Consider the following 18,367-nt stretch of genomic DNA (forward strand, 5'->3'; position numbering starts at 1 on the left):
GAGAGCTTGCAGGGTGATTTAAATAATCTGGCAATATGAGTAAGAGATAATGGATGTCAGTTCAATGTTGAAAAGTGTAAAGCCATGCATTTTGGAATTAAAAGATTGCAAGCTGTGTAATCTTTTCAAACTACCACATCGATGGAACTGTACTCCAAGAGATTGATAAGGCTACCAACTTTGGGGTGTTAGTGGATAAAGAGTTGAAGTTCAGAGGGCATATTACTAAGGTGTCCAAGATAGCTCATAGGATTACTTGGTTATTGAAGAGCCCACTAACATGCTGAGATAAAAAAGTCATTATTCCTCTTTATAAGGCGTTGGTATGTCCACATCTGGATTACTGTGCTCAGGTCTAGTCTCCTGCATTCCTTGGAGATGAGGAAGTTGTAGAAAGGATTCAAATGCCAGCAACAAAGTTGGTAGTTGGTGAGTAGTGTTAGGAATGCTCCCTACATTGATAGATTGAGAGTTTGTGGATTACAGTGGTTTGATGATAGGAGAAGGGGGGATATGATAGAAAAATTTCAGCTATTAAAAGGTTTTTATAAGATTGATGCAGGGGAAATATTTCAGCAGTGAGATAGCAGTGGAAGAACAAGAGGTCATCTGGAAATTAGGTAAAAGTGAGGTTAACAATGTTAACACGAGGACTAGATTTTTCGCTTGGGGAGTGGTGAATAAATGGAATGCGTTGCCTCAGTTGTGAGTGCTTCGTCTGTCAACGAGTTCAAGAAGAGGTATGATAGATATTTTGTGGACAATTTGGGTCTCCTGCTATGTGTCTTATGCCTCCATGTAGATGCTCATATCAAAATAATAAAAATTTAAATATTATTTATAGATCAGTGGTGCCATCTAGTTTTATAGTGGGCAATACTGTTGAACTGTGTTCGCTTTGTTTGAAAATAAAATCGAACGTTTTATTTAAGTGATGATACTTTTTTAAATGGAAATTACAAAATAATAAGTAACTGTTGCTGAATATCAATTAAACTAATCGTTTTTTTTTCTTCTCATATTCATCCTACTATACTACTCAAGAATCTTGACTCAAGTAAATATACAGTTTTCCTCCTAAGAATACTTGACATACTGAATTTTCCTAACCATAAATACCCAAACACTGTGAAAAGATTATAGGGAGATATGAGCACAAAGCGTACATAATACTGTTATTGTAACATAAAAAAAGAATGTAACCAAGCAGAATATAAACAATAAACAATTATATATGTCAAAGTAATATAACAATATATGTCTTAATGACAATATTATTATTAAGACAGAGCATGACTGAAAAAACTTCTATGTTTGATGTTAAACAGGATTTTTGCAAACGGAATGAATTATATGAATAGTGATGATAATGTGCACTCTTACCTTACCATTGATTTTAGATCAAAATTTAATTTCTACTACAACTTACAACATATATTTGTAGCATTTTTGAACAGCTTTTCTCTTGGCACCGTATCATATGCCCGTTCCACATCTGCAAAACTTAAATACGGAACCCGATATTTGTATGATTTCTTGACTGTTTATTTTTAGGTAAAAGTTTGTCCCGACACCCCTGTTTGATATGAACATGGCGTGTTCCACTCCAAAATTTTCCTTCTGCTACTTTTCTTACTGTGTTCTCATTGCTCACATAGGTCTTATACAGATTCATGCATTTATTTTTGTTTTCCACTTGTCTACCCCTTGTATTATTCCTTCTTTTTTTTTTTTAATCCAGTTCACAAAAAAAAAAAAAAAAAACTGTGAACACACCGCATTTAATGCAGTGGGATAAGATTAAGGAAAATCTGATCTCCTTGCTTTAGAGACCAGTCACAGTACTTTTTTTTTTCCAAGTCACATCAAAAGACAAAACTGTCTACCACATAAAGACATTTACAAGCCTTGTCAAAGCGGACCTACAACACTGACAGTTTGAGAGTGGGGACAGTATTATTAGATGAGAGCTGCATTGCAATAATCCAGAATTTGGCTCTCCCATTCGACCTGAATTATGCATTTAACCACTCCAGAACTATTATACCTTGATATTTGAGCATTTCTAATTGATTATCATATTTCTAGCTGCCTTTCAACATTTCAGAGTTCTGAAACTTTTTATAATACTGAAATGTACTCATAACTGCATTTCTTCTTCCAACAGTTTTCTGTTACTACTGCTGATCTCATTTAATAATTTTTCAAAGTAGTTTTTCTGAAACATCAAGAATATCATTCTCTTCATTGTTCATGTCACCTTTATCACCTCTAATTCCTTTTACCACCTCCGATTCTTTCTTCCATTCTGAGCTTTTCAACAGATATTTATTATTATTATTATTATTCAGGCCTCCATGGAGTCAAAAGACTCATCGTGGGAGGTCCTTCCTAAGAAACACAAAGTCTATCAAGACTCATCGAGGGGGAGGTCCCCCCTGAGAAACATAAATCTATCATACCACTCCTTAAACTCATTGACCGTTCTCACTCTCACCACTCCTCATGTTGGAGGCTTAATGGATTTTTTACAACACTCAAAAAGAATTAAAATAGAATTTAATACTTCCTATATTTCGTCCTAGTCACTAGGACATCTACAGGGATTACAAAAACTATTAATGTAACATATACACAAATAACAAACAATACTAAGCCCAACCATGTGGGTGACACTAAAGTCCTATCTAGGTAGAGCGCCCTCTAAGGGCAGTAGTAGGTGGCCTGGAATGTAAGGTGGGAACTCTGGTGATGAGTGTTTCCCAAATCTTCGGAAGCTTAATGCAATCGTATTTATTGAGATTTGGTTGGTTTTTGAGAGCTGCTGCTGCTTCTAAGAAAAGTCTCTCTTTCTTGAATTTGCTGTGGTGGAGCATGGTGGTTTTCTTCCATGATACCCTGTGGGTGGTGTCCAAAACATGGTCAGCCATGCCTGAATGGCCATAGTTGTGTTTGAAGATGTAAGACTTGTGTTCCTCTAGACGGATGGATGCTGATCTGCCTGTCTGTCCAAGGTACGCCAGCTTACAGGAACAGGGTACTTTGTTATATGCTGTGTGTAGGTTGTACTGTTTTAGTATCTTGGATATTTTTTCGGATGTGCCACGGATGTAGGGTATGGTGATGGCATTTTTAAAATCTTGTTGACGAGAAGGACAGGGAATGGGGGAGGAGTTGATTATTTTTTTGATACTGTGATCGCTGTAGCCATTGGAGAGGAAAGTGCTGTGAGTGTTGTAAAAAATCCATTAAGCCTCCAACATGATGTCCTCACAGCACTTAAGCCTCTACATGAGTAGTCTCACAACTCCATCAGGCAATGCATTCCATGGTTCAGTTCCCTTCTGAAAGCTTCTCAACTTTATCATCATCATCATGATCAAATTCCTGCCATGTACCCTCGTGGGACATACAGGATATGATAGTACTACATGAAAAATTTACATCATTACTAACTTTCTATCTACAATTTTCCTCCAAATCAGTCTGTTAACACTCCAACATTATCAGATCTTATATTTCTATCTTCTAAGGTACTTTTTACAGTATCAATCCACCTATATTTTGGTCTTCCTCTGGTTCTTTTTCCTGCCAACCTGGTAGAGAACACTTGTTTTGATAATTTTTCCTCTCCCATTCTGTTTAAGTGACCATACCACCTGAGATTAGCTCTGCTAACATATTCCTGGATGCTGACAATGTCAAGTTCTTTTCTAATATCTGCATTTTTAATATGATATTGCCAATGATGCCATCTGTTCATGCTCCGAATCTTTCTCAGGACTCTCATCTGCAGTCTCTAGTCTTTACTTTTTACTTCTGACCCAGCTCTCAGATCCATAAGTTAAAATTAGTTTGAACACTGTCTCGTATATAGCTAATTTAATGTTTTGACTGTTTCTCTCTTTCTATACTATTGCTTCAAAGCTATACTATTCTATTATATTCCCTCAGCCATACGGCTGGTGGGGGTAACTATATGCTACCATACTAGGGAAAGAATTATGAGCTAGGTGGTTTCCCGTTGCATTCCTTGCCATGGTATATTTTATGACTGTAGCCGTGTGTGTGTGTGTGTGTGTGTGTGTGTGTGTGTGTGTGCGTGCGCGTGCGCGTGTGTGTGTGTGTGCGCACACGCTCATGGGACCGGTTTGCCTGTTTTGAGGGATGAAAAACCCGAGTTACCGAGAATTTCTTTCTTATTCCATATAAATTTATTCAGTTGACTTCCTACCATACTTTGTTGATTCTGTTGTCCATTTCCATATTTAATTTACCATCTTCACTAAAAATCGCCCAAGTAGCTAAAATGTTTTACTTGTTCTATAGGTTCTCTATTTACAATACAGTTGACATTTTCATTGCTTTTGCCTATTTTCATTGTCTTTGTGTTGTTATTGCTGACCTTCATACAATATCTGTTACAACAGTTATGAAATTTAGTCAGGGAATCTTGCAGACTTCTAACAGATTTGTTTAGAATATTTAGAAGGTTTTGACTTGGAAAATGAATAGACATGCAGGAGTATCAAAGAGATGGGAACTTATTTGGAATTATAATGCAGGTGATTATAATAGTCTTAGACGTCAACTTCGGGAAGTTTCATGGAGGGAGGAATTGGAAGGCTGGGATATCATCAGTGCGTGGGAAATTGTGAAAGAATATTTGTTAGCAGCAATGGTAAGTTGTATACCATGAGTGAAGAAGAGGACACAATTTGGAGTAAAGTGGATGACAAACAATATTAAACAGGAATTGCATGCGAAAAAGAGGCTAAGGAAGAGATATAAGGAGACAGGTGAAGAGAGGATGCATGAAGAATATAAGACACAGGCCAGAAGAGTGACTAGTGTGGTAAGGAAAGTGAAACTGGAATATGAGAGGAGATTGGCCCTAAGATCCAAAGAAAATCCTAGGGACTTTTTTAGCTAAGTGGCCAGTAGGATGAGAAATGACTGTGGAAGAATGATATTGTGGGATAAAAAATGTGGGAATAGAGTGACTGATGCAGAGGACATAGTGGAATTGTTCAATGAACACTTTATTGGAGTATTTCATCCTAGAGGAGTCAGTTTTAATGCTAGAGGGATATGGCTGGTTCGAGGTTTAGAGGTACAGGAGGAGAGTGTGTTTCAGGATGTCAGTAAAGCTTAGGGACTGGATAGTATTTCACCACGAGTTTTGAATGTGCTAGGGAACTGACAGTGCCTTTAACCTGGCTTTTCAATGAAAGTCTGGCTTCGGCAAAGGTGTCCAGGGAATGGAAGGAAGGTAAGATAGTAAGATAGTTTCATTGCATAAGGGTGGTAACAGACTGGAAGTGTCTAATTATAGGCCAGTCTGTGTGTCATCAGTAGTTGTTAAGATCTTGGAGAAAGTAGTGAGGGACCATATACAGCATTGGGCAGATGAGGATAATGTTATCTGTGAGAGTCAACATGGATTTGTGAAAGGGTGCTCTTGTTTTAGCAATATGCTAGCCTTTTATAATAAAGTTACAAGAACATTAGATGAGGGAAAGGCATATACTGCAATTTTCTTGGACTTAGCAAAGGCATTTGACAGGGTGCCACATGATAAGCTGATATTTAAGTTGCAGCACATGGGTCTGGATGTCAGATTGGTCAACTGGATTCAGGATTGGTTGTCTGATAGGTATCAGAGAGTTGTGTATGGTGGAGCAGTTTCAAGGAGGCAGAGGGTTACAAGTGGAGTCCCACAGGGCTCAGTACTAGGACCTATATTATTTAACCTTTATATCAATGACATTGCTAGTGGATTGCAAGGGGATATTCAGTTGTTTGCGGATGATGCGAAGCTGGGAAGGATTATTAGTAATAGTGCAGATGCGGTAGCCCTGCAAGAGGATTTGAATAAGCTAGATAGATGGGCAAATGAATGGGGGTGGCAGTTTAATGCAGCAAAATGTAAGGTCTTGAGGTTTGGGAAACATCGATGGGTTGCTGCATACTCTATGGGAGGAGTTATAATGGAGGAAGTAGTGGAGAAAAGAGATCTGGGATTGATGATTGATAGAAACCTGAAGTTTAGGGGACATATTGCAAAATGGGGAAGGTAACACAGAGGATCGTTGCAATAATGAGAAGTACGCTGACCTGCAGAGATAAAACAGTTATCATTCCGTTGTATAAGACCCTGATCAGACCACACTTGGACTATTGCTCTCAGATTTGGTCCCCAGGATTTGAAGGGGATAAATTAACTGAGAAAAGGATACAAAGATGGTTTCAGGACTCTACAAGGATAGTTATGAAGATCGTCTGAGGGAATGTGGACTGCAGAGTTTGGTGGATAGAAGAAGGAGAGGTGATATGATCGAGACTTTTAAACTGTTGAGAGGTGGTTACAGGGTTGACACTGGAGAGTTCTTTCGCTTGTTGAACAGCGGGAAGGAGTGATGACAAGAGGCCATCCCTGGAAGTTACAAAAGGAAACTGTGAGCAAGAGGGTGAGGAGTGGTTTCTTTGTGTGGAGGGTGGTTGAACCGTGGAATGCATTGCCTGATTGAGTGGTGAGAGCGAGAACGGTCAATGAGTTTAAGGAGTGGTATGATAGATTTTGTGTTTCTTAGGGGGGGACCTCCCCTTGATGAGTCTTGACAGACTTTATGTTCTTAGGAAGGACCGCCCACAATGAGTCTTTTGACTCCATGGAGGCCTAAATAATAATAATAATAAAAAAATCATCTGCATAAAGCAGAGAGCTGAGATTAACATCTCATTTTGATATCGGGATTAATACCACTTTCCTTCATAATGTGATCCACATAGATAATGAATAAGGGGATAATGTACATCAGCGGGGATAATGTGAAACCTTGTCTGACACCAGATTTAACATTAAACCATCTTCCTATACTTACATCTGAAACAATTCTGATTGATGTAAGTGAACAATTCTAACTGCTGACTTACAGTTCAAATAAAGACTAAGTATTGCTTGATATAATTCTCCATGGACATCATATAACTGTAGCATTTTTGAATCTCTCCTGACACCTTGTCATGTGCCTTTTCCAGATCTACAAAACTTGAATGCAGATCTTTGTGATATTCCCATGATTTCTCAACTATTTGTTGTAAAGTGAAAATCTGATCCTTACAGCCTCTATTTGGCCTGAATCCAACTTGTTCTTCACCAAGCTTTTCTTCTTCAATCCTTCTCAAGTATACTTGCATAAATCTTACCAGTAACACTGAGTAGAGAAATACCTCTGTCATTCTCACATTCAGTTTTATTTCCCTTTTTATATATGGGTACTATGAAAGTGCTACTCCAGTCATCTAGAAATCGTCCCTCTGTCCAGGCTTTCTGAACTATGTAGTGCAGCCACTCTAAGACTTATGCCTCCATACTTCAGCATTTCTGGTCGAATATCATCTACTCCTGCTGCCTTTCAACATTTCAGGCCGTTCATGGCTTTTTCTACTTCATGTATCAAGATATATTCCTGATTGCATACCTGTTGAGAGTTTTCTACCATTGTGCTATCACTGCTTGTTTCATTTAGCCATTTTTCGAATTACTCCATACTTCAGGGATATCTTTTTCTCCAGTTTTCATGAAACATGAAAACTGGAGAAAAAAATTTCTATTTCTATTTTCTCAGAAATAGAAAAAGATTTCTATTTTTGAGTTTCTTCAACCACCTCCAAATCTTGCCACCTTCTTGATATTTATTTTCTGTGTTCTTACCAAAGTCTTCCCATGATTTAGTTAGCTAGTTTTACACAGTCTTTAGCTTTCTTACATTTCGCTCTGAATTCTCTAAGAGCACAAGCTGACTTATTTGCCAGGAACTTTTGATATGCTTTCTTCTTTTCCTTCACTACCTCTTTAACTTCCTGTGTCCACCATGGAGTCCTGATTTTTCTATCCTTGCAGACAACCTCACCACATGCCTCTCTGGCTGAATCAATCAGTGTTTTCTTCAAGGCTTGCCACTGAATTTCCAAGGTTCGGTTCCTGTTCTCAAACTCTTTCATTTTTTCTTCAATAAGCTTTGTGTATTTTAGTCTACAGTTCACATCTGAGAGCTGCTCAACTTTTATTTGCTTTAAAACTTTCTTACATGCTATTCTTTTCAACATGAAATTCAGTTTTATCCTGTTCAAGACTAAATAGTGATTGAAACCATTGAGTTGTAGGATCTGTGTTAAGTATTGTATTTCTTCTTTCTGTTTTTCTTCTGTACTGGGGATGTTGTACGCTTTATCCCTTAAGGTTTTTATTAGGCCTATTTTTTTTGCTTGGAGTGGTGATGTGAAGTAGTGTGTAGAAATCTTCCTGTGTTTGTTGGTTTTCTATAGATGGAGAAAGATAATCTGTTTTTTCTTTCATATGAAATGAAATTTCATATGAAAAATTGAATATGATCAATTTTATCCTGCTCAAGACTAAATAGTGATCACTTCAAATTTCAAATCCTTTGTATACTCGGGTGTCCTTCACCAGGGAGAAAACATCACTATTGACAATAACATAGTCAATGAGATTTTTCTTATTCCTTGCCTCTTCTCTCCATGTGAATTTGTGCACATTTTTATGTTGGAACATGGTGTTAGTAATAGCTAGTCCATGTCCTGAGCAGAAATCCAACAGTTAAAATTTGGAAAACAAAGATGGGATGCAGAATTTATGTTTGGTGAGGATATATCGTTGGAGGAGAAAGAAATAATAGATCTGAGGGTGATAGTGGATAAGGATCTGAAATTTAGGGGACATATAGTCAAAATTGTGAAGACAACACAAAGGCTTCTGGAAATGATGTGGAGGACATTGACGTGTAGAAGTAGGGAGATTCTTGTTCCGTTGTATAAGGCTTTGATTAGGCCACACATGGACTATTGTGCCCAGATTTAGTCAGCTGGTTTTCAGAAGGATGAAGAGATGTTGGAAAGGGTCCAAAGGTGACTGACTAAGGTAGTTTCTGACCTCTGGAATATTGAGTATGAGGAAAGATCGAGAAGATGCAACTTGCAGAGTCTGGTGGACAGAAGAAAGAGGGGAGATATGATAGAGACCTGCAGGTTATTAAGGGGTTGTTATAGGATCAATGCTGGAGAGGTTCTACAGAAAATGGTGGGAGATCGGGGGAGAACCAGAGGTCATCCCTGGAAACTGTATAAATGGGGTGTGAGTAGGGGAGTGAGAGGCAGGTTTTTTCGTGCAGAGTTGTGAATGATTGGAATGCCTTGCCTGAGAGTGTGGTGTCTGAAGGAGTTTGAATGTGTTCAAGGCACGGTATGATGAGCTGTGTGTGTGTGTGATAAAAGGACCTCCCAGATGAGTCTTTGACTCCATGATGTCTTGGGGTAATAATAATAATAATAATAATAATAATAATAATAATAATAATAGGTATTTGCCTTTATTATTAGGCTTTGCTCTTTTCCCCAAATTTTCCCAAAATATTTTTGTATGTCTGACAATCATTTCCTGCTCTGCTATTTAGATCCCCAACTGAGGACCAACTTTTCCTTTTTCATTGTCAGTTGCTTTCTCTAAAGCCTCAAAAAATTCCTCCACTTCTACCTTAGCAGAACCTTCTGTGGGACCATAGGCACAAGTCTCACTGTCCAGTTTCCCATTCTGATATTTGCCCACATCACTCTACTTCAGACTGCCTGCCATTCAAGAAGATTATCCTTGTATTTAGTGTTGAATACTATGGCTACTCCTTCTTTTCGTTGATTGTCATTGCCTGAATATAACATTTTGTATTTATTGCTCAGAAAGATCTCACCAGTTTTTGTCTTTTTTGTTTCAGTCACCCTTATTATGCCGATCTGGTACTTATCTAATTCCTCAGCTAGCTTCATTTCTTTGCTATTCAGGCTTCTTATGTTGATAGTACTGATCTGGAACTCTGGTGATGTTGAGTTAGGGTGTGTTTTAGGATTTGTTCCAGTAGCTGACTTTTCGCTGTTCACCCTGATTCCCTGACAAAAACAATGGGGGGCGTTGTTTAACGGGGTTGCACCCCAGTCAGCATGAAATTCTGTCATGTTGTACCGTCATTTTATATTTTGGTTTAAGTTAATAAGAATACAATTTGGTCGGCTAAATCCCCAAATTGCCAGCCCATCCTCATTTATTCAGTATCCAGATAGATACCTAACAGGATGCACCATGAGAAGGTGAGGATTGGACATTAGGTCAGAAGTCCTGGTTGGTTCTCCTCATTCCTTTAAAGGCTATGTGGAGGTCTCCTCTCAGTTATACAGCTTTGACCTTTAAGCATCTCTCTCAACTTTATTTCATTTTAAAACTTCTGTGGATATTTTTCCTGTCAATGTAATATTTTATCCTACTGAAAATTGTAAATATTTATCACTTTCTGTTTGGCTACTGGTGGAGATTGAACTGCCTAGTCAGTCTCTAAAAGCTAGATAGTACTAAAATTGGTCTTGCCTATTCCCCATAAGGAAATAAAAGGCATTAGCTGATTTTTCTTAAATCACTTTCTCTTTCAATGCACTATCAACAATAGTGTAAGTTTTTCTTTGGCATATAATGCACATCACATGCCAAATGTAAAGTCCTATTGATTCCATTTGTGATTGTGATTGGGTAAAACAAAACACCTGATATATGAATCTGGAGAAATTTGTATGTTCATGAAATAAGTGGTTGTTATGCTCTTCTGTCCAAGTGTTCATCCTATTAATTATTAGTTTTAAGGTGTTCAAACACGTTGATCATAATTCAACCTACCTATGTGTATATGCTGTCATTTAGGATTTTGTGATTAGTTCAGTGTATAAACAGTACTCTTTTATAGTTATGTTATTCATTATCACAGTAGGGTCATTCTTGTCCACATTGTTGCCAGGTTGGCTGAGTGAGTACCATTTCTGCTAGGCTGTGGATTCATATTCACTGCAGGCATGGATGTTTATGAATGTCTTTAGATGAGATGTGAATTTAATTTCCCAGTGTGAGATCACTACTTTGCTTATTGGAAGCTTGGGGTGGATTGACAGAATTCTGTCCATCATTTTAAAGCAGGCTTCCAGATTTCCTTACTCTTAGCCCACTCATGATACCAACATGCAACATTTCATGAGTGAGAGTTACATATAAAAATAAAACTGAGTTTATTACTTAGTATAATTTCGTATCATTTTTGCTTTTTTGCAACTAAATATAGCTATGTTTATACTATAACCGAGATGAGAACACAACTTTATTGAGGATCCTAAATATACTAGTCCTAATAAAGTGTTCTCTTAAGAGCTGTTTCGTTTGGAGTTATTTCAAAACAAGTAATCAGCTCTGGTCTGATTGGCAGAATAGTTAACATATTTAGATTACATAAAAAATAAATTTCAAAAATATCAAAAATACAGAAAAATAAATAATAAAACAAAATTTCTCTTAATCCACCACAGTAACTATTTCCTTATGCTGGGTTATCTTTTTTTTCCCTTATGTTTGCATGTCCTGTGGTGTTTTTTATAAATCAAAATGTTTTAGTTGAAATTGCTGTCCAAGATATTCCCCCCCCCCCTCAAAAAATTGATCAATGCCAGTTTTGTATGAAATTATCTTATGTAAATATTTTATTAAGCTCTGTTCCAAGGAAAATCTTTATAAACCTGAATCCTTTTCACTTGTTGGAAAGGAATCCTTTTTTTTTTATAGTCACTCACATATTGTTTTTCTTTTATCATGCATAAATTTAAATAAATAATTTACTTATCATGCTTCTCTGAATATAAACCTTCCTGTCATTAATATTCTCTCTTCAAATAAAATAGTTTTGTTTGCTTTGGATGCATGTGAATTCTTTCCACAGCAACAATAGGTACTGCTTGCAGAAATCATCAAGAATCATCTATAGCTCAATAGTAAGATTCTCTCTATCTCTTCCAACAGTGCACATTTTAATCCAACTTACATTAACATATATGCAAAACATACTTTATTTGGTAGATGCAATATGAGAGTGCCTAAGATAACAGAAATGACATAAAGAAATAGTATATCTTTCGGTATGTTAGTCAAGTAAATAATTGTTTAATATCCGACATGTTTCACTGACTAATATCTGTCAGCATTTTCAGGGATACACTGGTAAGCAATGCAAAGCAACAAAAACTAGGAAACTAACTGATAATTCTAAAAATTATATAAAGTTATCACTATGCATGATACAATACGCGCGTTGCAAGTACAACGTTTTATTTGTTTATTTATTTTATTTATTCCCACCAAACATCACCAAGTTGTTCAAGCATTGTTTAACTTCGAATTATTTTACATGGCAAAAAACCTACTACAAACCACTGGATTAACCATGGGTAGCCCTCTCTCTCCTTCTTGTGCCGACCTATTAGAAAATTTGGAAACTCAAATTTTATCCCAAATTACCCCTAAACCAACTACATGGTTTAGGTATGTTGACGACATCTTCATCATTTGGAATCACAAAAAAGAAGAATTAATGGATTATCTAAACAAAATTAATTGCTTCCACAACACTATCAAGTTCACATTGGAACTAGAAAAAAAGATAATAAACTTCCATTCCTAGATGTCCTTATTAAGAAACAAAGTAAAAATAGCATAAACTTGTCAGTATATAGAAAACCTACCATCACTGGATGATACCTTTATTTCGACTTGTCTCACCATATATCCCAGAAACTCAGCATTATCCATATGCTTAAAAAAAGAGCTATACAGTGTACCACAGACCCTGGCGACTTACAAGAAAAATTAATGAAAATATCCAGAGATCTATCCCTAAATGGCTACCCTACAAGACTCATCAACAAGATTCTCTTCAATGACATACCACAAAGACAACGAGATGAAACCCAATGCATCAGCTCTATAACAATTCCATTTGTTAGTACCATATCCAAAAAATTAGCTCTTCTTCTAAAACCATATAATATCAGAGTAACCTTCAAACCTATGGAGACCATTCAAAAGTTTATAAGATCCCCGAAAGATAGCCATCCTTTCTACAAATACTCTGGAGTTTACAGCATATCCTGTTCATGCGGCATCAATTACATCGGACAGACATCTAGAAGTTTTGAAACAAGAAAGAAAGAACACATAGGCTATGTAAGGAATAACAGACAAGATATATCAGGACTTTCTTCCCACTTTGCCTCTATCAACCATAATATTGAATGGGATATGAGTCATATGCCCTACATAGAAGAGAACTACCATTTCAGAACATTCAAAGCAGCTGCTACAGTCGCCCATTCAACAGGTAACTTAAATAAGAATCAAGGCCTAATCCTACCAGATATATGGAAAACTCTTATTAGATCATTTAACCAAAAAGAAATGAACTTTCATGAAAATTACACAAATATCTCAACAAATAAAATGTTGTACTTGCGACACATGTATTGTATCACGCACAGTGATAACTTTATGTAATTTTTAGAATTGTCGGTTAGTTTCCTAGTTTTTGTTACTTTCCATTGCTTACCAGTGTATCCCTGAAAATGCTGACAGATATTAGTCAGTGAAACATGTCGGATATTAAACAATTGTTTACTTGACTAACATACGGAATTAAGTCTTTAATTTATTAATACTAGCGGTCAAGAAAAAAGGTCATAGTATCTTTCTTTTTAACTGAGAGTGGGAGAGGATGAAATAGGCAACATTTTACCATATGGTAAAAGCATATCTGTCTTTTTTTTTATTTTTTTATTTTTTTTTTATTATCTTTTTTTATTATTTTTTTTATTTTTATTTGTCACTCATCCTGTTAATTTTGATTTTTTTCTCTGTAGTCATTTTGGCATTCAAGGAACAAGCAGACCATCTCATTATACAGTTTTATGGGATGATAATAATTTCACTGCAGATGAACTGCAAAAGTTAACATATTGTTTGTGTCACATATATGCTCGCTGTACCCGAAGCATATCAATACCAGCTCCTGTTCAATATGCCCATTTGGCTGCTTTTCGAGCATGGCAGCATTTACTGAATCAAGTTGAATCAAGTGGAAGTAGTGATCTATCTGATTCAGCTCCTGTTTCTCTGCCACCAAATTTAATTGAAGCTGTTAAAGTTCTGGAGAGCTTGAAAAGCACAATGTATTTTGTTTAAATAATTGTTTCAGAAAAAGCAGTAGTTCAAATGTTTACGATGAGCATTAGAAGAAAGAAGGAAAATTTCATTAGGTCTTGTTTTTGTTGGTTTTAATATCTCTTGCAGGTAGACTATGTATACACAAAAAACTGAGCATAATCATATCTGTCTATTATCAAAAAAATACTACCCATAATTTTTATTACACAGTTATATTCATTGAGTACAAAGACTCATCACAGAAGGCCCACACTAATTACAATCCTATCATACCTCTCCTTAGACTCATTAATAGAGAACACTCATGATCCCTCTGGCAGTCCATTCTGCTCATTCACTACTCTCTACACAAAAAAATCCACTGCACATGCTCTTGGTAATTGCATTCTTACACACCTTCCAGAGATAACCTCTCCTGTACAATCATATATTTAAAAATTTCTGTAGCAGCTACTCTGAAATCTTTTAGTAACTTTTATGTTTCTGTCATATCTTCTCTTTCCCACTTATCAGCTAAACTTTGTAATCCAGTCTATCCTCAGAATCATCTCCTTCACGTCCACATTCTCAACAGATCCAGAAGACGAAATGTACGCACATTCTAGATGTGATCGTGTCAAACCCTTATAAATGTGGAGATAATAAACTCATTATCCCTGCATGTTAGTATATCTCTCAACATTCGAATAATCATCTGAGTTATTTTACTGCTTTTGTGATCTTTTAAACTTCGACTTCCTGTCCACCATCATCCTGAAATGTCTAGCTAAATCAGTTTCCTGCAGTGCAATCCCATGAAAATAATACACATCTTACAATCTCCACCTGAAAGCACATATCATTACATTTTGCCACATTAAACTGGCAACCATTATTTTTATCCCATGCTGTCTGTTCAAATCTCTTTGCAGAATCCCTGCATTATAACTTTAACTATTAAAGTTATAACGCACAACTTCTCCTCTCCAGTTTAGCATCATCAGAAAACAACTAAATATTCCACATTCAAATCATTACATAATAAGTACAAATGAACAGCAGCTGTCCAAGTATGGAGTGCTGTGGTATGTCACTGGTCACCTGTCTTCTCTTTGATTCAACTCCACCACTTAGTATTCTCTGATGTCTGTCCAGAGAGTACCCAGCACCCTTTTCTCCATGTCACTAGCTTCATATTCATCCCTGTTTGTTCCAACTTAAGTAATAGTGTACTTTGCAGTGTCTTACTGAATATCTTTGGGAAGTATAGCAGGATCATGGTGTAAATGAAAAGTAATGTCTTATCCAACACAACCATCTCTTTATGTAGAAAGTGAGTAAATTACAAAGACAAAAGTCTTCCTTCATAAAGCCATGCTGTTCCCCCATAGTGTATCTTCTTCATATTGATATATTTCCAAATTCTGCCCTACTTTTCCAAAATCTGAACTGCCACTCTCAAGCTACTAATTGTTCTCTAGCTCCATCAAGTTTTTTTTTTTTTGTTTGTTTGTTTGTTTGTTTGCTTGGACAGAAAATAAATTATACAAGAAATCATATTCTTGTTTTAAACAGTTACCCAGATGTATAATTTGCTACCTTTGTCTTGAATCCTCTTTATGTAACGAAGCTATCTCCTTTAAGACTCTGCTAGTGCTGAGACTTAAACAGCACCCCCCCTTTTTTTTTTCTTCCCACATAATAAGCTGCAATGCTTATAACAAATCAGTGTTCTGCATAGCAGGAGTCAGGAGAAAGGTAGTATGGTGATTATGCACAACCCCAAATGTGATAAAGTATTCCAATTTTGGGCAGATATGGAATATGTACAGAGACCAAATGAAAAGTGATGTAATAAGTGAAAAAGAATGCGAGGTTTTTTTGGAAGCTGAGCATGCTATGAGCAAGGAAGGACTAGGAGTAAGTGTCAGTCTAAGAAGAGAAATCTAATCTTGGATGGTTATCAAAGTAAAAGAGGGAAGAACTAAGGTTTTTTTGGAAGAAAAAAAAACACCAAATTATGTTTTGGAAGCAACGAAAGTGATTTTTTGTTATTACGCCACTGAAGATATTGAGATCAAGTTTAAGGCACTGGTTGTAGAGGATCTTGAAGCTTGAGATGTTTGAATGCTATAAGGCTTGTTGTATGAGTAGGAAGATGGAGAGTGCTATTATCAGAAAAACTGTGGTTAGGGTTTGAGGATAGTGATATATTAATTAATGTATATAAGGAAGAGGCAAGTGAAATAACAAGTCCCAAAACATGAGAGAAAATTGATGATCCAGTTAAAAAGGCTAGAAAGCAGATCATAAGATGGAAGTTTGCTGAGAGGTCCTCAGTGCCAGATTATCAAATGCCCTGAAAAACATCAAGTGCAACAACATAGGTTTCTTGAAACCTTTCTCTGGACATTATTATTATTATTATTATTCAGGCCTCCATGGAGTCAAAAGACTCATCGTGGGAGGTTCTTCCTAAGAAACACAAAGTCTATCATACCACTCCTTAAACTCATTGACCGTTCTCGCTCTCATCACTCCATCAGGCAATGCATTCCATGGTTCAACCACCCTCCATGCAAAGAAACCACTCCTCACCCTCTTACTCACAGTTTCCTTTTGTAACTTCCAGGGATGGCCTCTTGTCATCACTCCTTCCCGCTGTTCAACCAAGCGAAAGAACTCCCCAGTGTCAACACAACATCTATTTCAAGAAACACATGTCCAGAGACAGATAATGTAGGCAAGATCTGCTGTGGATCTATTACTGGCAGAATCTGTTCTGGTAGTCGCTAAATAGTTGATGTTCATGGTTTTCACTTATTTATTTATTCATATAGAGTTTCCTCCCTTTTCTTCCCCGTCTCTATTGGGGCAAGTTCAGCCCCCTCATGGAGGTTAAGTATTTATGGCTGTAGATCCGTGTGTGGTCATGAGGCCAGTTTGCCTGCCTGCGGGATGAAAAACGCCAGATAAACTGGCTGAAAAAATCCTATTGCCTGCGCCCAAGACCAGCTAACTTGACTATGGCTGAGGAAGATACTCAAATTCCTCACGTCTTCGACGGGAATTGAACCTGGGACACTCCTTCCCCAGTCATATGGTTGCAAAGCGCACAGCCACTAGGCTAACCGTGCGGATGGTTCTCACTAGAAGTTAATAATGATCCGAAACCCCTCCTAATTCATTTACCTGTATTCTCGTACTGATCCCTGTCACATCAGTCTAGATTATCTCCACCTGGATGATAACACTTTGGTATTTCCTTTGGTCTGAGTGGCTAATTTTGTCTCTGAATTGGATTCTGCCTTCCTCCACCATGCTATTCATCATTCTTCTATTTGCATTGTACTACTCATGAACCTGCTGGTCACTTTTCTCCTTATATACTCTCCATAATATTTGCTTCCTCTGCTTCTCCTGTTTAATCATGCTACTTATAATTAAGCAGAAGCAACAAAACCTAAACAGTAATGTGGAACTTATGGCTAAAGAAACTGCAAAGAAAGGACATTAGTAATGCATGGGAAATGGATATTTAACTCCCACATCATTTATCTTCCTAACTCTAGGTATGTAATCTGTTACTTACTTTTCATAAATGTCTCTTGGCCATTTCCCATGCATTACTACTTTCTTTTAATGCAGTTTCTTTAGCCATAGCACTGCTCCACGTTGCCTTCCAAGTTTTGTTATAATCACTTTGTAGTTCCACATATGCCACTTCTAACTAGATATTTTACATGCATAGGCACTTTCCAGGTCAAGAATGTACGATCACTCCCTTGCCAATTAGAAGCAAAGTGATTATCTTCATGATGGACAAATTTTCTGATGCTGTCACCAGATCTAGCACTTTCAAATCCCGAGTCTCTTCTCTCACATGATGTTCTTAGATGTTGAGGTAATTGTAAGTAATTGTTTCTCAGTAGCTGTATAAGATGCTGTTTGTATCTTAGGTCCCAGCTTGAATCTTGTCTAGGAGATCAACTTTTGTAAGGGATTAACTGAAGGGTTGATATCAAAATTGGAGATGTTAATGTCAGCTCTTTGCTTTATGCGGACGTTGTTATATTTATCAATAAATCCGCTACGAGTCTGCAAGGTTCCTTGACTAAATTGAATAACTGTTGTAATAGATATGGTATGAAAGGTCAGCATTAAAAAGACAATGAAAATAGGTAGAATTGTTGAAAATATCAACTGTTTTGTGAACGGGGAACCTGTGGAACAAGTAAAACATTTCAGCTACTTAGGCACGATTTTTACTGAAGATGGTAAATTAAATATGGA

General features: G+C 36.8%; 1 protein-coding gene across 3 annotated transcripts in view; it reads left to right on the forward strand.

The window, feature by feature from the left end:
• The first annotated feature begins 877 nt into the window (after nucleotides 1-877).
• The window catches only part of LOC150096292 (caspase drICE-like), a 42,753-nt gene continuing 25,263 nt past the window's right edge, over nucleotides 878-18,367 (forward strand). Inside the window, exons 1-2 of one of the 3 annotated variants that reach the window (XM_090409256.1) lie at nucleotides 878-1,057; nucleotides 17,826-17,984. The gene's annotated coding sequence lies outside the window, so the exon portion shown is untranslated. The remainder of the gene's footprint in view (nucleotides 1,058-17,825; nucleotides 17,985-18,367) is intronic. The other 2 variants (XM_090409255.1, XM_090409254.1) reach the window with 2 other exon arrangements.

Source organism: Typopeltis vanoorti, chromosome 19, assembly GCF_054136105.1.
Source record: "Typopeltis vanoorti isolate ZY-2024b chromosome 19, IOZ_Tvanoo_1.0, whole genome shotgun sequence".
NCBI lineage: Eukaryota > Metazoa > Arthropoda > Arachnida > Uropygi > Thelyphonidae > Typopeltis > Typopeltis vanoorti.